At 42.9% G+C, this 23,447-nt stretch overlaps 1 long non-coding RNA gene across 2 annotated transcripts in view; it reads left to right on the top strand.

Moving 5' to 3' along the window:
- The window catches only part of LOC137342827 (uncharacterized), a 69,296-nt gene extending 47,389 nt beyond the window's left edge, over positions 1–21,907 (top strand). For both annotated transcript variants that reach the window (XR_010967355.1, XR_010967354.1), the window contains exon 4: positions 21,571–21,907. This is a non-coding gene — a long non-coding RNA (uncharacterized lncRNA). The remainder of the gene's footprint in view (positions 1–21,570) is intronic.
- The last annotated feature ends 1,540 nt before the right edge of the window (positions 21,908–23,447 follow it).

The raw sequence follows: 23,447 nt of genomic DNA, 5'->3' as shown, positions 1-23,447 counted from the left end.
AGTCAGCAACATAGTAAAACATATATGATGTATTATATTAATAATGCAGTGGTGAACTACAAGCTATCTGATCATTGGCTGTAAAGATCACTGCCGGCACAGACACAATGGTCCAAATGGCCTCCTTCTGTGCCGTAACTTTCTATGATTCTAAGAGCTTGTGACACAAAAGTTGAGTCTCATGGTCAGTGTTAGCTCCATTGGTGGGACAGTGCTTATGTTGTTCCTTGGTTGCAGATCTGGATCACAGGTCTACATGCATGCTAAACAGCAAATCTCTTCTGCGCCCTCTCTAAGGCCTTGACAGCCTTCATAAAGTGTGGTGCCCAAAATTGAACACAATACTCCAGCTGAGGCCTAACCAGTGTTTTATAAAGGCATAGCGCAACTTGCTTTTGTACTCTATGCCTCTACTAATAAAGCCCAGGATCCCATATGCTTTTTTAACAGCTTTCTCAACTTGTCCTACCACCTTCAAAGACTTATGTACATACACCCCCAGGTCTCTGTTCCTGCACCCTTTAAAATTGTACCATTTAGTTTATATTGCCTTTCTTCATTCTTCCTACCAAAATGTATCACTTCACACTCTGCGTTAAATTTCATCTGCCATGTACCATTCCACTAGTCTGTCTGTGACCTCCTGAAGTCTGTTACTATCCTCCACGTTGTTTACTACATTTCCGAGTTTCGTATCAGCTGCAAACATTGAAATTATACCCTGTATACTCAAGTCCAGGTCATTAAAAAAATAACCAAAAGAGCAATGTAGGGAGTTAGTGTCCTATAGTCTGTGTCTGACGTGCTTCAGCTCTCTGGGCATCACGTTAGCAGTGTTTGTATTTCTGTTGAGGTTCTGGTAGAAACTATACTCAAGCAGAAAGCAGAGATCTCCACTGTTTATTGCCCTGATCTCTACTGTTTATCGCCCCTATGTACTTCCAGGTTCATAGAAAGAGGTGTTTTTTTCTGTGCGATTAATTTCCAAATGCCATTCTCAGGATCCATGAAAGTTGGGTTGTGTTTAGAGGCACCAACTTTATACGAGAAAGCAATGCCAACATTGGCAGTACCTCAATAACTGTTAGTGTAGAAGTGCCTTAAAAGTTTCCTGGGGAAGTAGTCACCATTTGATTGCGAGTACGATGGGGGTTGTGTTTTTATAAGGCTTTTACATACCTATAGGAAATTTGTGTTTCAATGGGGCAACAGGGTGGATCGATTAAAAACTTGAGAAAACATTTCTAAAACTCTTCTGACGTGTGCTAATTTTTTTGTTAAAATTGGTACAACTGTATTTAAAAGTCTGTTTAAAATGCAAGGTTTTTGCTACTGCATAAAAAGAATTATCAGGATCATAACACAGAAACAGCAAGTAGGAGTATGTGAGTTTAGAGTTAATGCTGAAGACTTGCGATATAAAAATATTTCTGTTAATCGGTCTTTAAGAACTTTCATTTTTCCATTTTTATAAAAAGTAAATTTAAAAACTGTATCGTGCAATCACTTTTTGCAACTGCTTTAGTCTTGGGACTGTCTATGTAGCAATTAACTATAAAATAACAGAGCCTAATATTCAGATATGGAAAGCAAGTGATTTTCAAATCTCTATCAGTTGAGTCATTTATACCAACTGCTCTACAAATTATTCATCTGATATCTATGGGAAAGTAGAAGACTTTTCAGTTTCAGTCACACTCAAATATCACTCGTTTTTTTTTCTCATTACTGTTGTTTCTGAACTTCTAGAACTCAATCAGCACTTTTCACACATTCCAATGAACCACCTTAATAAAGGGCCTTTCTCCCAGAATCACCTTGGGGATGATATTGGTCTCGGGCAGGAATGCAAATCGAGTGATAGTGAATCAGTAGCCCTCTTCTACATCCCGCGCGGTTTTCTTAAGTCAATGGAAAAGAAAATTTGGCAGGGAGTAAAATGGGCTGCTGATTTGCTATCGTCTGATTTGCACCACCACTCAAGGCCAATTTCACTCCTCCCTTCCCCCGTTTCTCCATCTAATTCTGTCCCTTTTACCCCTCCCACCACCTCCTCCTCTTGACGGTAATGAGCACCAGCAGGCCACCGTTACCCTGTATTAGTGGCCATTCATCATTTATGAACTGAGAAAGTGAATGCTAACAGGCTGTCCGACCATGAGAGCCATCAGAGCTGGGCCTGCTCCTGTCCTCAGCTGCCATTCACATATATGTCAGTTCCCATCAGGATAACATTCAGAAGCAGCAACCCTGGCTGATGCTTTACCAAGTCCAGGGACACTGAGACTAGTTGTTACACTCTGACCACTGCCCCAGTTAAGATCAGCTGACTTAACTCAGAACATGGATTGATCCTGGGACCTGCCTTGGCCTGTATGACTCAGTATCATACCACACAGTTCATCCACTGTCTGCGACATGTGGTTTCTAATCAAATATATCAGCAGCTGACATTACCTGGCATACGCTGCTAGTCTCTACTGCTCTTCGTAGTAATGTGGATGTGTTCGCAAATGATAAAGATTTCACATCTGTGTGAAGCTCTAAAAATTAAATAGATCCAGAGCAGCTGCAGTTTCATGAAAACTTTTTTTTAAAATGTATTTTAAAAATGAAGAATTCTGGATGTAATGAGTGGCGCCAAATCATAAACCCACACTTTAAGTAATCCCAGATCTAGCAAGAATTCCCCTTCAAGAATTTTCAAAATGCATTCAAAAAACAGTTTTAGTTCTGAACGCCTCCCCCACCACCACTTTTTGTTTTATTTAACCATAAAATTCACCCCCACCCCAATAACTGGTCAGTAGAAATGGAAAGGCCGGTTTGAATTCCCCGCGGGAAGCTGATGAAAGCAGACGGCAATCCCGCGTGGGAGTGGGAGTTGGAGGCCTGGCAGATTTTTAATGCCGGGCCTCATTTCAATCCCACTGATCAGCTGCTCAGTGGAAAGAAAATTGGGCTGCCAGGAGGCTGCCCACCAGCAACGGAAGAAGTCCACCAGCAGCAAGGTAAGACGGGAGGGCTGGAGGAGTTTGGAGGGTTTAGGGGCTGGGAGCTGGGGTTGGGGGTGGTGCCGAGTCAGCAGAGGCCCAGATTTTCCTTGTGGGGCCCGGAAGAGCACTCCTACTCCTCTGGGCAACACGAAGGAAAGTTTTTTTTTAAACTTATCTTAGCAGGTTGGCTTCCTGAGAGTTTTGCCTGGCAGGGCGACCGCGGTGGGCACCCCGTTCAGGAGCGGGTTCAATGTCGGGGCCCCATGTACATCATTGGACTGCGATTTGCATTTATTGATGAGACGCCCGCCAGAATGCGGTGGGAACTTCATCTGTCGACAAAATCAACGGTGTTAAAATTGGGGAACGGAGCGGGTAATGGAGCCGCATCATTTTAATTGCTCCCCCTGCTCTGTTCCCGCTGGTCAGGGAGAGTTGAAATCACCCCTCAGGCCTCTGAGCATGTTGAAAGGCCACAGTTTCTTTTACAGAGTTACTGATAGCACAGAATGTCTTTAATAGCAGCGACAAATCCCCACTCCTCCACACAAACTTTACGCTTCTGTGAAACATTTTTTGGCGGAAACACTGGGCCCCATGGAGCATGGTGCAAAATGCAACTAGGTTTTGGTGGTAAAGTAGATGATACATATACTCATTCACAAAGGGGAACTTCAAACAAATTGCTTTACTGCAAACAGAACTTTGTGCCTTGTGAAGGACTTTCCATTAACTCATTCATCAGACATTTTTTGCATTGCCAACAAAGGTTGTTTGTTGCTTGCTTTATGTTACTTTGTTTTTTAATCACAGGTGTTTTACCAAATTTAATGAAATTACTTCATTGTCTGTACATTTAATTCACAGAATGCCTACAAGATGTGAAATTATATTAGCTACATAATAATAAGAAAAGAAAATTGTCTCTTTGAACTACATTTTGAGATTCTTTGTGACCATTTTTCCACAGAAAGAATTTGGAAGTGAATTACATTTGAGTGGTGTGTTTTAAATCAAAGTGAGTCCAGCTAGATCTGGAGGGGAGATTTGCCTCGTGAGGGAAAACTTGCTCACCAAGTGAACAGGAAATTTAAGTGAGCCCACGACTAGGAATAATGCGGCACATTTTTATAATTTTTCTTGTTCAAAAGGAGAGATCTGAAGTAGTTGGATTAAGGTGATATATCATTACAGCTGTTACTCGGTACATTCAGTTGCTGTCTGTAAAATAAAACAGCTCAATGATTTGCATCAGGCCTCATGTCGAGAACGTGCTTTACATAAGAACGTGAGAACATAAGAAATAGGAGCAGGAGTAGGCCTTACAGCCCCCTCAAGCCTGCTCCACCATTCAATAAGATCATGGCTTATCTTCGAACTCACCTCCACTTTCCCGCCCGATCCCCATATCCGTTGATTCCCTTGGAGTCCAAAAATCCAACGATCTCAGTCTTGAATATACTCGACAACTGAGCATCCACAGCCCCCTGGAGTAGAGAATTCCAAATATTCACAACCCTCTGAGTGAAGAAATTCCTCGTCATCTCAGTCCTAAAAGTTCTCAGTCCTAAATGTCCGACCCCTTATCCTGAGACTATGACCCCTAGTCTAGACACTCCAGCCAGGGGAAACATCCTCTCGGCATCTACCCTGTCAAGCCCTCTTAGAATTTTATATGTTTCAATGAGATCACCTCTCATTCTTCTAAACTCCAGAGAGTATAGGCCCATTCTGCTCAATCTTTCCTCATAGGACAACCCTCTCATCCTAGGAATCAATCTAGTGAACCTTGGTTGTACGCCTCTAAGGCAATTATATCCTTCCTTAGGTAAGGAGACCAAAGTTGCACACAAGGTGTGGTCTCACTGTCGACTGAAAAATTTGGGCAGTGCACATAAGGCATTTGTGATAAACAAAATATCCAGTTTAGATCACAGGGGGGTCCTACTGCTACACTGTTAGATTACACAATCACACCATCATAATACAGTAGAGAATCAGGCTGAACACAAAAGGTACAGAGGAGATCTAAAAAAGGGAATAAGAGGGGCAAAGAGAGAGTATGAGCAGTTAACATAAAAGGGAACCCAAAAGTCTTTTACAAACATATAAATAGTGAAAGGGTAGTCAAAGGAAGGGTGGGACAGATTTGGGACAAAAAAGGAGATTTACTTCTGGAGGCAGAGGGCATGGCTGAGGCATTAAATGAATATCCTGCATCGGTCTTCACTAGACAAGACGATGTTGCCATTTAGCAGTAAAGGAGGAGGTAGTAGCGATATTGGATAGGATAAAAATAGAGGAGGTATTTAAAAGATTGGGCTAATAAATGAAAGTCTGCATGGATTAGTTAAAGGAAAATAGTGTTTGACCATCTTGATTGAGTTCTTTGATGAAGTAACGGAAAGAGTTGTGATGAGTAGTGTTGTTGATGTTGTCTACGGACTTTCAAAAGGCATTTGATAAAGTACCACATAATAGACTTGTTAGCAAAATTAAAGACCATGGGATTAAAGGGACAGTGGCAGTGTGGATACAAAATTGGCTAGGGGACAGAAAGCAGTGTGAACGGTTGTTTTTCACATTGGAGGGAAGTATACAGTGGTGTTCCCCAGAGGTCAGTATTAAGACCACTGCTCTTTTTGATATATATTAATGACCTGAACCTGGGTATAGAGGATATAATTTCAAAGTTTGTAGATGACACGAAACTCAGAAATGTAGCAAATAATGTGGAGGATAGTAACAGGAGGAGAAACTGTTTCCAGTGGCAGAAGGGTCGGTAACCAGAGAAGGCAGATTTAAGGTGATTGGCAAAAGAGCCAGAGGCGACATGAGGAAACATTTTTTTACGCAGTGAGTTGTAATGATCTGGAATACATGCCTGAAAGGGTGGTGGAAGCAGATTCAATAGTAAGTTTCAAAAGGGAATTGGATAAATATTGGAGGGAAAAGATTTACAGGGCTATGGGGAAAGAGTAGGGGAATGGGACTAATTGGATAGTTCTTTCAAAGAGCCGGCACAAGGAGCTGTGCTGTACCTACTATGATATATTGGGCAGTTCGGGTGCAGTCCTGAACGTAGGACATTCAGACCACTTTTGGGAGTGACCAGCACTGCTATACCTGAGAGAATATCTAAGGCAGACCTAACATTTTTAACAATTGGTGGAAGCTTCCTGCGATACTGATTAATGCTGGTGATGAATGTAACTCAGAGCATATAAAAGATAAAAGTGAAGACAGCAGAAACTGTGAGATTTAAAAATGTCCAAATCAACTGAGGTCAAACTTGAGTTTGTGAGGTTAGTGGCCAAAGAGAAAACAAATAGAGCATGTTTCAGTTAAAAGAGCATGAGTTTCGACTCGAGCTTGAGCAACATGAACTGGAAGAAGAGCAATGCAAATGGGAAGAGCAGTGAGAACAAGAGCAGTGAAGACTGCAGGAAGAGAGGGAATTACCCAAATTTGAGATCAACATAAAAGAGAAAAAAACATCATTGTGCTCTCAGGCTTCAAACACATAGCTGTCCCTCACTTGAGCTTTCCTCATTAGCTCACCAGGAACCAAAGACATGATTTGTAATTAAAATAATTTTGCTGCTCCCACCATTACATTGTAAATACCAAGATGGAGGGAACCTTTTGGCAAAATGGTGAAAATGGTGTTGCAGATACGGACACATCAACTTTAAGAGGGTAGGCACTTTGGAACCCAACTACGTCTAAACTGGACTAAATTCAGATTTTGATGAATAGATCTGAATTGGTCCAGTTCAGAGAAACTTGGATTTTCAGTATGGGTTCAGTGCTTATCTCCAATTGCTTTGGTCATAAGTGACCCTTGCCCTTATGAGAATGAAGTTACTCTTACAAGCAACATTCCATTCTTATTCCCAATACAGACACTGCTACCTGGAACTGAAACAAAGCACTCTGTTAATAATTGGTTATCGTTTTATACTAAAAGTTTCTATTAAATTCAGAGTTTATACAATTGAGAAAAATGTTTACTTTAAATGTTAAACTCAATTTTTAAAGGTTTTCACAGGGACAAGTGAGAGAGAGTCCCTTTTGAATTTTAAAATACTCATTTCCTTAGTTTGCTAACTTACACATGGGAAGCAGTTCTGCAACAGTGATTTTGAAATGAGATCATCTTGTACAAATGTAGGAAAAGTCACGACTTTGATGCAGCCTTTAAAATATTTAGTTTATTATTAATTGTGTGAACATGAGGGATCTTGGAAAAAGTTCCAGTTGCAATTCAACAGATAATTCAGTATATGAAAACATTCTTTCACAATATAGGCAGTAGAATTGACCCGACATAGCTCCACAATTGGTTTTATTTCCTCCTTTCTACCTCCGAGACAGAAATTACACCACAACTGAAGGCAGTTTGCCCCATTGGAACACATCGGCTATCCACTGCTGGAAGTAATGTTCTCAAATATACCGTGGTGGGTTTTCAAGTGAAACTGAGCGGAAAAGCCGACTGTTGAAAATAAATCTAAAGGAAAGAAAAGCATAAACCTATACAGTGTTGCGATTTGGATTTCAGTAAAGCAGAATGGTTAATGTATGAAATGTTCACACATGCCTACTTGAACTGTGAAAAATACCCAGCACCACAATTATAGATTTTGCCCATCAACTTGGGTTGTGTCTACAGAGAGCATTTTAAACCGTATAACAGGTGAAGCATTAATGGTTACAGGGTGGTATTACTTGTGGTAGTAGTGGTGAGAACATTTTGAGGTAATGAATTAAGAATGTCACACAAAAAGCATATTGGCACAACGTAAAAGTGTACTGGCTTAGGTGCAATCTTTCCCATTGTTTACAGGTATCTATCTATACACGAATAAGTCTCGCCATAACACTACTTACCAGACAGAAAGCCTGTGCAAAACAGCAGCAACAGCTTGACTGTTTTATTCTTTGATATGTGTACATATGTGCGCATAGCATTTTATGTAAATTATCTGCTATGTGCTTTAATTATCTGACAGTTTTCAGGACTGTGTACAAAACAATATCTTCTGGTGTTGTGGGTTTGGTTCAAAACTAAAGTTAAAAGGTAAGGGTAATCACAATAGTAATTACATGGTCATCTCTGTGTTATCAGTCGTTAATAATACAACGACTTCTTTTCACATCAATTACGAGTTGCACAGATCTATTACTCGCTTTTAAGGAAACTGGATTCATTTAATAATTTATATTTCTTGACCCATTTTTAGCATGAACTATCCTGTCTGAATAACATGAGCTCTTCCCTGACACACCACTGAAAGAAGGGCAAGGGATCTCAGTGCTCATTTATACAAGTCACTGGGAGGTACCTGGAACTGATTCACCTCCTCACTGTGAGGCCCATCACAGGGGATAGAACTTTAGCCGTACCACTGCATAGGAAACTCTATTAGTACAGTATTACCATCCCCAACCCAATCCAGGTTGAATAAGAACCTATTGTTTCAGTCCCAAGTTGTATTTAAACCAGGACTACAATTAGACCAACAGGACAGACTTTTGAACAGCAGGGTATTTTCTGCAGTGCTGTGTGACAGTGAAGGGGGTACGCAACAGCGCAGGGTAATATTATATTGAGAGGCTAGGCCCTAAGCCCATTTCCTGCAATTCTGTGATCTGCTGCACTTTGTGAGCTGAAGTGCTTGTACCCATTTGGTGCCTTAGACCCCAGGTTTGTAGCAAAAGTATTTAAATGAGCTACCAGCTCAATTCTGCCGCTTTTGTAGCAGGTTTGCTCTTTTTTCATTGTGTGCACATTCAGATTGGGAACAAGAGAAGTTTCATGTGTAAACAAGTTCTTAACATACAACAGGTTTTGCATGTTTTTTTTGTTGCAATATCTTTTTTAGCTATTTATATTGGAACTTTTTCCACATTTCTGATGATTTTTATTAATATATACTTTTTCAATAATGTTTTAGGGGTCAATTTTATTTACTCCTTAGGGTAAGTTTGTTTTAAAAGTGTCTCAAATACAGTATTTCATAGTTGAAGAGGTACAAGATGAAAGAAGGCATGACAAGAAGATAAACAGGCACCAGAATGTAGGGCTGATCAGGTGCACTCAGTGAGAAGCAACATTCATGGGAAGTGCTTGCCTAGACATCATGAGCCTACAGCTCCTGATTTTCTGCCCATTAATTTAAATAGATGGAAAAGCAGGAGTCATAGGCCTCTCAACCAGCATCCCTTGAAATGAACGCACAAATTAAGAGCAGGAGAAGGCCATTCGGCCCCTCGAGCCTGTTCTGCCATTTGATAAGATCATGGCTGATCTGATTGTGATCTCAACACTACTTTCCCGTCTACCTACTATAACCTTTGACTCCCTTGTTAATCAGGAATCTATCTAACTCAGCCTTAAAAATATTCAATGACCCTGCCTCCACCGCTCTCTGGGGAAGGGAGTTCCACAGACTCACGACCCTCTGAGAGAAAAAAATTCTCCTCATCTCCTCTTATTTTTAAACTGTGGCCCCTAGTTCTAGTCTCTCCCACAAGGGGAAACATCCTCTCAGCATCTACCCCTTCAAGTCCCCTCAGGATCTTATATGTTTCAATAAGATCACCTCTCATTCTTCTAAACTCCAATGTATACAGGCCCAACTTGTCCAACCTTTCCTCATAAGATAACCCCCTCATCCCAGGAATCAGTTGAGTGAACCTTCTCTGAACCGCCTCCAAAGCAATTCTGTCCTTTCTTAAATAAGGAGACCAAAACTGCACACAGTATTCTAGATGTGGTCTCACCAATGCCCTGTACAACTGTAGCAAAACATTTCTACTTTTATATTCCATTCCCCTTGCAATAAATGACAACATTCCATTTACCTTCCTAATCACTTGCTGTACCTGCATACTAACTTTTTGTGATTCATGTACTAGGACACCCAGATCCCTCTGTACCTCAGAGTTCTGCAATCTCTCTCCATTTAAATAATATACTGCTTTTCTATTCCTCTTGCCAAAGTAGACAAGTTCACATTTTCCCACATTATACTCAATCTGCCAAATTTTTGCCCACTCACTTAACCTATCTATATCCCTTTGCAGATTCCTTATGTCCTCTTCACAACTTACTTTTCTACCTACCTTTGTGCCATCAGCAAATTTAGCAACCATACATTCAGTCCCTTCATCCAAGTCGTTGATATAGATTGTAAATAGTTGAGGCCCAAGCACTGATCCCTGTGGCACTCCACTCGTTACATCATGCCAACCTGAAAATGACCCAATTATGCCTACTCTCTGTTTCCTGTTAGCTAATCAATCCTTTATCCTCACCAAGAGAGCCCAATCGGGGAACAAGCCCTTATTCTGCAACTCTTAGTATGCCTATCTGATAGTGACCAAGGACAACTGCCTCAGCTTGCTCTGAGTCAGCAGGGTGCAAATTGTAGAGCTCTGCCATCTACAGCAAGGGCATCTGCTAGCAATTTGCAACATAAGGATGGTACTGCTAGTGGCTGCCAAGGTTACCATTGCCCTTAACTGTTGTGCTGCTGAATCATTTGCAGTTAGTATCATATATCAGCTAATCAGCTCCCTACACATGTATCAAACAAATGGCTGATGTGTTATTCAGCATAGCCAGCACTTTCATTGACTTTCCCAATAAATAGCGTGACATGACTGCATAATATCATCAAACAGCTCATTTCCCAAAGTAAAGGGGGTCATTAATGGCTGTCATATGCCCAAACCACAACCCATCCTGGGTGTGGTTAAATGACCAAGTTTGTGTTACAACGATTTGATTGTGTGAAGCCATTGAAGATGTGAGTATGGCAAGGCCATTCAATTCTGTATTACATCTTGACTGTTCCCTACTGAGGTATGGGTATACATGAGATGTAGTGGAAGAGCTGTAAGGTTGTGTGAGGACTTGGCACGGGTGAGCGGTAAACGTGGAACAAGTTGACAGTCAACATTACGTGGCATGGAATCTCGTGTCACCTAACTGGTATACGGTACTGTAGGTTAATCATATCTTGCCAGATTCAACAAAGTGTGTAATCTTGTCCCACACCTGCTCCTGTGCCTAGTAGGTATTGTAAACAGTGTTGAACCTGGCCACCACCTCCCGCCAGACATAATGCACTGCTATCCTTTGGGGAGGGTGCCTTGGAGTGTCAAACAGGGTATTCTTCATTTCACCATTTCATGCTGCCATATGTCCAGCTTGCCAGCCATTAAAAGGGTCAGCAATGTCTTTTTGGAAAAAAAAATGATAAATGGCAACATAACCAGGAAATTCAATGGACCGTTTACAAATGAACACATTCTTATCTAGAATTAGTACAGGGACGTGAATGCAATTTATACTTCATGTAAAAGGAGAAAGCTAGAGTTTGAAAGATAGAAAATTTACCCTACATTCCAAATTGGTGGGTGAGGCTCTGAGGTGGTAGCATGCAAATGGGAAACTTGCCTTTTAGTTATCAACTTGGCCGTGTATCTCTATGTAATACACTCTGTGGTGCTGCTCCACTACAAACTTCGATTTCTGCCTCCATGTTAGGTTTCCCATCCTTCCGTTCTTGCCTGTCACTTTTTGGTTCTCTCCAGCCTTTACATTTAAAAAAGTTTTGTACCCGTGTGCAACAATTTACCTTAAAGTGGCTGTCTCCCTTTAAGTTCAAATAGCAGCCCTTTAAGGCCTGCCTGGTGTGAGATTTAGCTACCTCCCCGGTCTTGCTCCTAGTGCAAGTGCAGGCAGCACACTTAGATTCGATTCATGAGCTTGCTTCGCAAAACTTTGCCAATGTGCACCTTAAGAAAACTTCATTCAGAACTCAAATTTTACAAATTTAAAACTTTGCTTAGTTTTAAATTAATTTTTAAAAAGTTGTGATTGGCAGTTTTTTTTAGCTTGCAATCTTAGCAGCCATTTTTGATGAAAGTAAGGTTGACACTATTCTTAAAGCAAGGTTGCCAAGTAAAACCCACATGCACGCAATTACTGATAAATACATATATTAATTTAGTGAAAACACACATTTTAAACATAATGGAGAAATAATTGAAACATATCTTTATATTGTATGTTGCGAAAACATGCAGGAGCTGGGAAATTGGGCAGCAATCGGCTTCTCCAGTTTACTACTGAAATTGTGCTGTATTTCCTTTTTAATGGACAAATATATGCTAATAATATGGTGAACATGATTTCTCACTATTTCCAATGGAATCACACAGTGCTCACAGCGTGCCCATATATAGTGGGTGGTAAAGGCCAGCGACGTTCTGACCTTCCAGGAAATGGCTTCTTAAAGGGAAACTGAGCTAATTTTGGTTGCTGCAACAAAACTTGTTGAAATGCATATCGTATCGCGTATAGTGTTTGATTGTTTTTGGAGGAAGAAGAAGAGTAGAGAAGAATGCCAGGGAGATTTGCCTATACCACGGATGGCTCATCCTTACCCATGCAGCCATGTGTATGAACCAGGCACACTTGCCTAGGAATGTCTGAGTAGAACTGCTTTTGCAGATAGTGACAGTTATGCCATCTGCTGGAATCGGACCTGCAGACAAATTTAGCTAGAGAGATGCCACTGCCAGTGGCAGTGAAGGTGACCACCACCCTGAACTTCTATGCCACTGGGTCCTTCCCAAACTACCACAGGGGAGCTGTGCAACAACAGTCATTCCACCATGCACAAGTGCATTAAGCAGGTCACTGATGCTTTGATCATCAGGACAAATATCATTACCAATTTCCCAATGGAAAACCAACAGCCAAATGATTATGTAGAATTCTTCCATATTGCAGGATTCCGCAAAGTCGAGGGTAATTGATCGTCACTCGAGCTTCTAAACAGATCCCTATGGTGTTCATGGGGGGGTGGGGAGAAAGAGCTTGTCTTATCGCATCATTAAGCACTTTACAACCAATTAATTACTTTTTGAAGTATAGCTAAGTCAGGAAATGCAGCAGCCAATTTGCACAGAACAAGGTCCCATTGAATGACTCAATAATCTGTTTTTGGAGGTGCTGGTTGAACGATGACTATTGGCCAGGGCACCAGGAGAGCTCCCTGCTCTTCTTCAGTTAGTGCCATTTAACGTCCACCAACAAGCAGAAATTTCTCAGTGTAATGTCTCATCTGAAAAGCAGCCTCTCAGAATTGCACTCCCTCAATGTTGCACTGAAATGTCAGCCGAGATAAGTGCTCAAGTCTGCAGTGGGGCTTGAAACCACACCTTCTTACTCAGAGACAAGAATGCTACCCTAATCCATGCTGAACCACAAGAGATTCCACTTTATTAATAACCAGGTATTCAGTGACCAGCAGCAAAAGATCATGCAAGTTAATGCCCGGTTCCCAGACAGAACTCACATTTCTTTTATTTTAGGGCAATCCCCTGCACCTGGTTTATTTGAAGGAGAAGCCAGATTTGAAGGTTGATTCCTAGGAGACCAAAACTAAAATATACAACCCTTGTTAATGAAACAATTGCAAGGGTTCATGGACAGAGGTTGAATTGAAAAGCAAGTCCCAAGCATCCAGTAGGATTACAATAGAACAAATTATTGGCATCTTCAGAGGCCTGGACAGGTCAAGGGGCATCTTGCAGTACCAACCCCTAGTTTCTCCAGGATCATCATTGTCTGCAGCACTCTTCATATCTTAGCCATCTAAAGAAGCCTAACCGTACAGGAGGGAGGGCTCATCCACAGCCAAGATTAGAACAGGATAATGATAACTATCATGGTTGCACATCGTTTGACCTATTGCTACATTATTCTGTACCATTCTTCACTTTGACTTTTTTTTACTTTATCTTCTGATGGCAGTTTTTATATGAACAGGGTGCCAGTGAAATGCGTACTTTATGAATCACTTCCAGAGTAAGAAGGATTTGAATCACTCTTGTTTGAACATGTAAATGATTCTAGAGAACAACAACAACTTGCATTCATATAGCAGCTTTAATGTAGAAAAACATCCCAAGGTACTTCACAGAGGCGTACTCAGACAAAAATGACTACGGAGCAAAAGAAGGAGCTATTAGGACAGGTACGCAAAAGCTTGCTCAAAGAAATGGGTTTTAAGGGTGCTGTTAAAGGAGAAAAGGGAGGTGGAGAGACATAAGGGTTTACGGAGGAATTTTCAGAGCATGGGGCTTAGATGGCTGAAGGCATGGCTACCAACGATGGGATGAAAGCACAAGTGGACAGAGTCAAAGGAACAGAGTTTTGGGGGGATGATTGTAGGGCTGGAGGAGGTTACAGAGATAGGGAGAGGCAAGGCCTTGAAGGAATTTAAACATTTCATTAGCCAAACCAGAAACCAATGTATTTAGCAAGTGATGGGTGAGCAGGACTTAGTACAGGATAGGATACGGGCAGCAAAGTTTGGGATGAGCTGAAGTTTACAGATCTTGGAGTATGGGAGACCAGCCAGGAGAGCATTGGACTAGTTGAATCTGGAGATGACAAAGGCATGATTGAACGTTTCAACAGCAGATGGGCTGTGGCAGGGGCAAAGATGGCCGATGCTACGGTTGTGGTGTAGGCAGTTTTTGTGATGTAAAGGTTGTATGGGGAACAAGTAGTGACAGGCAAGAGAACTGCACAAAATCAGAGATTTGTAAATTATTTATAATTTGAGATACACTATGCTGTACATATACATATATATATATGTATTAGAGGTGTGTGTGTGTGTTTAGTAATTGCCGGTCACTATTCATGGCCCTTTAAAAGTCTGTTTTTTTTTAATTCATTCATGAGATGTGGGCGACACTGGCAAAGCCAGCATTTATTGCCCATCCCTAATTGTCCTTGAGAAGGTGGTGGTGAGCCGCCTTCTTGAACTGCTGCAGTCCGTGTGGTGAAGGTTCTCCCACAGTGCTGTTAAGTAGGGAGTTCCAGGATTTTGACCCAGCGACAATGAAGGAACGGCGATATATTTCCAAGTCAGGATGGTGTGTGACTTGGAGGGGAACGTGCAGGTGGTGGTGTTCCCATGCACCTGCTGCCCTTGTCCTTCTAGGTGGTAGAGGTCGTGGGTTTGAGAGGTGCTGTCGAAGAAGCCTTGGCGAGTTGATGCAGTGCGTCATGTAGATGGTACACACTGCAGCCACAGTGCACCAATGGTGGAGGGAGTGAATGTTTAAGGTGGTGGATGGGGTGCCAATCAAGCGGGCTGCTTTGTCCTGGATGGTGTCGAGCTTCTTGAGTGTTGTTGGAGCTGCACTCATCGAGGCAAGTGGAGAGTATTCCATCACACTCCTGACTTGTGCCTTGTAGATGGTGGAAAGGCTTGTGTGGGAAGTTATGTGGGAACATCACCCATTACATACTTGAGGATTGGTATTTTTAGGAGAGACAGGAAGGAATATTCTTTGAACTCTCTGGACCTCTAAACTACTTGATTTGAAATCTATAATGTTTATTTTATTTCTTGCTTTTTTTTTCAAATGAATTACTAATAGATTGATGAAAAACTCCAATACTGAAACTTAAATGGCCAGCTAATCACAATCACTCTTAAATTTCTTATGATATACACCGACAGCTACTAAATTTGCATGCCCTACAGTACACTTCCTACAGATTTCCTGTTTTCTCCTTATTTGTAGTTGAACCAAAGTGACTCAGAGAAATTCTATTACTATTGCTAATAAGAATTGTTTACTAGTACAGCCTACTCCTAATTTAAAGTTGATTTCAGATTTTAAAATATTTCAATTAAGCAATATAACATAGGAAAGTAAGAATTTTGTGCTTAAAAGACTGAATTATGAAATTATTCGAATTGAGTAACTTTGAATTAAGAGAGTACACTGTACCGTTGACAAGGTATGATGTATGACTCTAGAAGGCACAAACAGTTAAAAGATTGCTACAATGGGCTCAATTTTAAAATGAAAGTCCGGGTGCATTGGGCACAAAAGAAATTGTGGTTTTTTTGGAGCGGGCAGAAATCCCGGCTCCAACACCGCTGAAGAACGTGCATGACCCAGAGTCATCTGGGTGCGGGCGCCGTTCCCGAACCCAGAAGTCCCGTCGGCAATTAAAGCCGGCAGGACAGTATTTAAACCAACAATTCAAGTACTAATAGCATTTGAAATGTGCATCAATGTAATTAATTATGCTGGCAAGCAATTTCAACGCTGCCTCAGTGTGTTTCCCGTGCTGTGTGAAACACGCCATGGAGAAGGAGTCGTGTTTCAGCCGGCAGCCATTTGGACATTTAAATCCCTGTTTGACAGATGGGGATAAAAGGTGAGTTATTGCAGCAGGGCACTCAGGCAAACTTTTGGCTGGGAGATTTTTGTGTTTAGACTGAAAATTCTTGGTTTCCACTCAGAATTGTTCTGTTTACACATATTTACCAACTTTTCGGACCCCCTCAAACTGACACCATCAGGATGGGTGGTGGGGGGGCGCGATGGCTGCATTCACCAGTACATCCGAGGATGAGGAACATCAGCATCCTCGCCAGGCACAGCGTGCACTTCCGCCATTTGGAGCTCCACAACACAATGCTGCGCCACAGGCACCCGCACAAGAGCACAGAGGGCAACAACAAAGGGAGCAACATCACAGGAGGCACTACGGGTCCACAGACCGAGGCTCAGCTTCCTGGACCTCTCTGAGGAGCAGTGCATACGGAGGCTCAGAGTGAGTCGCCAGGTGGTTGCAGACATCTGTAGCTTCCTAAGCTGTGGCTGGCTTCCCATGTCTACAGGATGCAATCGATTGCACCCATATAGCAATCTGAGCACGTCCACATGAGCCCGAACTGTTCATCAACAGAAAGGGTTATCACTCCATCAACGCTCAGCTCGTTTGTGACCACCGCAAAAGATTTCTTCACGTGCGCGCCAGATTCCCTGGCAGCTGCCATTAATCGATCATTCTGAGGGAATCCAACATCCCGGGCCTCATCCACTCACCGAACATCCTTAAAGGCTGGCTCATCAGGGACAAGGGATACCCCTTGCACATGTGGCTCGTGACACTTCTGAGGAACCCCGTCAGCGAGCAACAGCGTCGATACAATGACAGCCACATCGCCACCAGGTCTATAATTGAACATGCGATAGGGTTGCTGAAGATGTGTTTTCGGTGCCTCGATCGTTCTGGGGAGCGCTTCAATACGCACCAGTGGGTCGCATTATAGTAGTGTGTTGTGACCTGCGCAACAGAGAGGGGTACTGGTTGAGGAGGCCCCATCCCCTCATTCACCATCCACATCTGCCATCCATATTGAGGAGGAGCAGGAGGAGGAGGAGGAGGAGGAGAACGAACCCATGGGCAGAGCAGCAGCTCACCTGGCTGCTTGTGAGACCAGGGAGTCACTGATATGTGAACGGTTCTCGTAAGATCAGGAAGTGAGAATAGTCCAGTCCTCACACCACCTGGAAAGCGCAGCGCCAACACCAGCACACCCTCCCACCCGCCTTCCCCGCTCCCTGCACAAAACAGTCCTGCAACTACACATACACTCACTGTAAAGTCTCCCAGTGGGTGGATCAAGTGTTGCCGTTCATGGTGAAGAACATTAAAGGGCCCTATCACAAAAGCCAGTCAAGAATGGGCAAGATATGGCAGCTGTGGTGAGAATGATAACATTTAATGTGACTTTATCATAAACCAAATATAAATGAAAAACATGAGTCTGTCTGATACCCTTTTGCAGACCCATCGTGATCACAAATCCTTAGCCTTTCTCTTCCTACCGCTTCTACGTGGTGCATCCCCTGTGGCTGCAGCAGAGGTAGTGGCAGGTTGCTCATGTCCATGGCCGGACTGTTTAGATGCTTTCTGCCTACGCCCTCTGGGATTTGGAGCCCGTGAGGGCCCCTCCAAAGACTGCTCCACCTGCACCTGTGCAGTGGCTGACTCAGCCACCTGGAGAGGAGGCAGCATTGCGGGTACTGGTTGAGAGGGGGCAACAGGTGAGTCGTGGGAGTGCTCTGAGTGCCCCACTTCCATGTCCTCTTTCGCCAGCATCCCTCTCCTAGGCCAAGCCCACACCACTCCTACCACCCTGCTGGACAACAGTTTGGCGGACATATGTGATGCCTTGTAAGGCCACTTCTAAAGTATCTGTCAGCCTGTTTAAGGCGGAAGAATGTTGTTCACCCTGAGTCCGCATGGCCATTGTCAGGGCCTGAATGGACTCATTTGTGAGCCGTGCTTGAAGCTCAACGGAGGCTAGCCTTCTCTCCATCAGAGGCATTCCCGCACTTACTTGTGACATTATCTCAGACATTTCTGCAGTTACCTGCGACACTATCTCATACATTTCAGCAGTTACGTGCGACACTATCTCAGACATGGCTCACATCCCTGCGACAATCTCTCAGAGATTCCCTCCCGTACCTGTGCCACCATTCCACTAATGTAGGAGTTGGACTCCTCCATCCTCTGCACTATTGTGGACAGTGTGCGTGGCACCTGTTCCAGTAATTCATAAATGTGCTGCTGTCCCTCGATCACTCTCCTTTTAAAGGATAGCCCCCGGGGTTCAGCATCTGCATCCAGCTGAGCAGAGCCTGGAGAGGAGTGCGCCCGCCGACGCGGACTCTCCACAGCTGCCCCTGCCACCAGTGTCTGCTCGTGCTCACTTGTGTGTGGTGTCTCACCAGATGCCAACCTAACTAACTGATTACTAGGACCCACTGAGGTGTGAGTATCTGCGCTGTGGATGGCTTGCTAAGATGTGACGGTGTACCCTCAGAGGCCAGGAGCTCCTCTGAGGAATCGCCCTCTCCCATCACTGCAGTCGTTGAAGGGCCTGTAAGAGAACAGAAGGCAATATTAAGCATCATCACAGATGTGTCATATTGAGATGAGGTGTTCAACATACCAATCACTGTTAACATCAACTCATGTTGTGTGTGATGAATGTTAAAGTTGTGTCAGCAGACGTTTGTCGGGTACCAGTCTCAGCGTCCCTGATGGTCAGGCACTTGAGGGTGAGGCTGATCTCCAGGGCTGCCTCCTCCAAGTCTGTAAGGACCACTATTTGTTGTGGCCCCCCCTCCAGTCCTCGTCCTCTCCCGTGCATTTTGCACTCTCTTCTAGCAGGGGAGAAAGTCCAGATGTGTGAGTGAGTGATGGTGAAGTGGCCAAGCGATGAATGCATTGGTTTGGGTGAGGCTGACCGAGAAAGAGGTGCATCAGAGGGTGAGTATGAAACAGAGACATCAAATTGGATCAGGATTGGGGTGAATGGTCGTGGTGGGGTCACAAAAGGGGAGGTGAGGAAGTGCTCAGGAAGTGCAGGTAAGTTGAGGATGAGCCTTAAATGGGTGTGAGGAGTGATGTGATGGAGTAGCCTTGGCTACGGAATGCAAGTGAATCAGTAAGTGTACTCACTTTTGCTAACCTAATTAAGTGATTGAAACGCTTCCTGCACTGGACCCAGGTGCAGGAGATGTTGCTCCTGCTGGTGACCTCCTCTGCCACTTTAAGCCAGGCCTTCTTGGTGGTAGAGGCAGGGCGCTTCCTCCTGCCGGCCGGGCAAAATAGTTCCCTCCTCCTCCTCCTCATCCCAGCCAGTAGCAGCTGAAGTGAGACATCACTGAATCTTGGAGCAGTCTTGCCCCTGTGCTGCTCCATTGGGTCTTCTAGCTCTTTGTTCCAGCAAAATCCATTGGAGCAATGGCCCTTTAAATCCACACGCTCCAGCTGACAGCCTGCCACGCGAGTGCGCAGTCCGCCCACTATGCAGCTTCCGGACGGCAAACCTGGAATCAAGATGAATGGCCACCAATTAAATTGCGATTACGTGGGGACAGGCAAGTTTTTATTATCCGGGTTTGCCGCGTGCCCATTGACCCCCCCCACCTTCGCTGCTGCCATCCTGCTGCCCTTTTAAAACTGAGCCCAATATCTTTGGAATTAGAAACAATAAATCAACATTAAAGAAGACCTCTTTGCTGAAAAATGTTAGACAGCATTTCTTCTGTATTTATTAGACAATATGATATGATATACTTGATAATGGGGCAGATTTAAACTTTCCAAAATCGGCATTAATGGGTAGTAATGACCTAAAAATAGGGTCGGTAGACTTAGCGCCCCGTTATCGGCCCACAATTACTTTCAGAGGGGAACTGCTTGTTCAGGCGGTAATATGCTCTTTTATTATGCAAATTGGGGTCCCGTGAGGTGCATAGGACTCCGATTGCTATTTGAGGTTAGAGTCTGTCAAAGCATGCGCTGTGCACCCACCGACCAGCTTCACTGGAAATCGAGCCAAAGAGGCCCTGGAAAAAGTAATTTTGATATTATTTTTGTGCAACCCGGAGGAGCAGGAGTTCTTATCTGGGCCCCCAAAAGTAATTTGGGCCACGACTGCCTCAGATCCCACCCCCGCTCCCCCAGACTTACCTTGCTGCCTTGAATCTGACAAGTTGCTTCGGGACATCGGATGGTGCCCGCAGCTCACCGGTCACACTTAAAAGCGGCCAGGTTCTCAAAATAGCTTCGTCCTTTTCGTCGCCAGAATGGGCGAGCTGCCAGCACAATTCGCCGGTCGGTCGCCCAAAAGTCAAAATCGAACTGAATGTGCAACCATTCAGTTGTTCTTCCTCTTCAGTGATCAAGACAATATCTCTTTAATTGGTTATCAATTTAAATCTCATGGTTGGGTTTACCGATACACTACTGAGATCATTGTGGAAAGATTTAAGCAATGGTTTCAATTTTGACTTGTTGTTTTGTGTGTTTCTTTGAGGAGAGAGGTTAGGCTGGTTGGTGGCTTCATGCCACTGATCCTTTTAACAGGCTGATTGTAAGATACTCCTCTTACAGCTGTGGCCACATTTCTGCCTCTCTCAGGGACTCTGAGGCTTGAGGTTATCTCTATACCTTTACTCTGTGTACATTAGGTTTTACTGTAAAGAGCTTGTGTTTAAGCCCTATTCCATGTATCCCCAGTGACAAGAGATAGTAAAAGCTTGGATCAGGCAGCCGGTATTGATAGGAAATAACACAAAGGTTAATGGCTTTTTTTTTATTGAGAAACCAGAGTGAAGGGCCGAGGCCCATAGTTCAGGACACCATTAAGGTTGAAAAGAGTAAAAGAGAAGACAAGGTCAATCAGGAAATAGTGATTAAGTGACGCTAAGCTTGTATTTTTAAAAGCTTGAAGATTGTAGGAGTGAGGAAAAACTGAGTGAGGTAATGATTTCCGCTGCTTTCATTACAGTGAGAAATTACGATACGAGAAATGGATCTTATATTTTTAAAATTATGCACCAAGTATTTCCACGTCAGGCATACAACATTGGTCGGAGAGAATTCAGAACTTTCCTTGAATTACCCTGGCGAGGTGTCTAACCCTCAACCTCAGAAGGCCACAGCCTACTAAACCATTGTAACATTGAAATTCTCCACATCCTCTTATCCCTATGGTTTCTCTAAGCGTGGCTACCTTTGACTTTTTGTGTATTTTGTGCTATGGTTCACTTAGCTTTGGGGTTTGGGTTGAGACTCTGGCCAAACTTATCTCAGGTTTATCTTTGTTCACATTGTTTTTCCTGAGTGTGTTGTCTTTTCTTCCTCTAGGTTGCTAATCTTGTTTCAGCCAGAAGATTGGAGTGAAGAGAGGGAGGAATTCTCTGTGAAATCACCACCAGCGAGTGATGTTTTTGTTAACCACGTTAAGTGCTCCTCATGTTCGAAATACATTTAAATAGCATTTGTTTAAAAATTTTATATGCTAAGTGATTCCAAACATACAAATGAAGATGGTAAATTCATTTTCTTCGCAAATGTTATGAAGCAGAAGCCAGCTGCAGGCACCACACAGGCACAATAACCGAAGATCATTGAAGTTACCTACATTAATGCGTGCTTATATAAAGAGATACTTATGATTATTCAGGTAATAGAAACTGCAAGAAACCTACTTATGAGAGATATAAGGAGGTATTGTCACTTCTATGAAATAAAGAATTGACTTGAAAATCTACCTCAGTGTTGTTAGTGCAGAATGGAAGTCTGATACTTATTTTGGCTCTTAGTGGTTTGCAATACCTTCAAAATAAATAATAAAGTTTAAGGTCTTTTTGCTTGTTGAGCCACCCCATAACCTGACCGTTAGCAGCAATTCAGTCTTTTCTGTAAATCTCTAAAATCACTGCCAGTGGCAATTGGGTGCTTTCTACCTGGAACCCAAAGCCCCATAACTGTGGCATCTGTCTCAAGATGGTAACGTTAACTCAGGTCGTTTTTTTTATAAAAGATAAAGTCCCTGATGGCAGAGAAAATACTTCATTGGAATTTGTTTCACTGAGCACAAGAATCAGCCATTTTGAGGGGGAGAGGTGGAGTTTTAAAAGATCAAAGTAAGTGGAGCAGTGTGTAGTCCTGAATTCAAATCAGCCTTAATGCTACAATGAAACTAAGGTGAAAATAAAACCAAACTTGTTTATGCTACTTATCTTTCAAAGAAGTTCACCTTTGCATCTGAAATAGTATAAATTACTTTTGCTAATTATTACAAATGAACATTAGAAATATACATCAAATTTCAAAACAGTTCTTAATTAAGAATTAGCATAAAACTAAAAAAGTACATCTGTAATTTTATTTCAGTATTGAAACCTGCCCACAGTACCGAAAAGGGTAAGGCTGCCACGTTGTGGTATTGTTTGCAAGTTTTCATTTTTGGCATGAAGACAACTCAATCTGTAAAGAAATGATCAATTTTTTTTTAAACGTAGGCCAGGCCAGATCGGTCCAAGTGATGACTCACCCTTTGTTACAACTCTCTTACATTTTTTTCATGAGTGGGTTAAGGTAGTGAATTCGAAAACCAAAATATTTTGAGAAATGTGTATTCCAGGATGGTACTACTCTCTGGGGAAAAGAAGTAATGGTCCACTTACAGATATGGAATTGGCAAAAGATATAGGGGACAAATATTTCCCTATAGTCTCCCAGCACAGAACTTGATGCAGCAGGAGGGCATATTGGGAATTCAGACACAGCCCAATTTATGGGCCCATGGTTTTCCATCTATTAAAGTGAATGGAAAATCATGGGCCCATAAATCGAGGTGGCTGGGAGGGGGGTTGCACCTGATTTCCTGATATGCACTCCCAGCCAACAAAGCTCTGCCCCAAGAGCAGTAAGGATTAACATTTACCTCAGTGCATTGAATATCAGGATCAGGCTCTGTACTTAGTAATAGGAGTGGGATCAGAGTACAAAACTGCTCACAATTCAACACAAACTGGTAATCTCACTTGAGTCCTTAAGGCTGCCTGGTGTGGGAGAACTGAAAATATTTGCTTAGTGTAGTAGGGACTGTTCTTCCGAGGTTCAGGTTAAAGCTTTGCTCTGCATGTGGCGTATGCAACAGCTGACCTTGGACTGCTTTAATGCTGACGCTGGGTGCCCAAAGTGGAAAAGAATTCCATTTCCATCCCCTTGAGAAA

This window comes from Heptranchias perlo, chromosome 26 (assembly GCF_035084215.1).
Source record: "Heptranchias perlo isolate sHepPer1 chromosome 26, sHepPer1.hap1, whole genome shotgun sequence".
Taxonomy (NCBI): domain Eukaryota; kingdom Metazoa; phylum Chordata; class Chondrichthyes; order Hexanchiformes; family Hexanchidae; genus Heptranchias; species Heptranchias perlo.
This window is presented reverse-complemented; position numbering and strand designations above follow the sequence as displayed.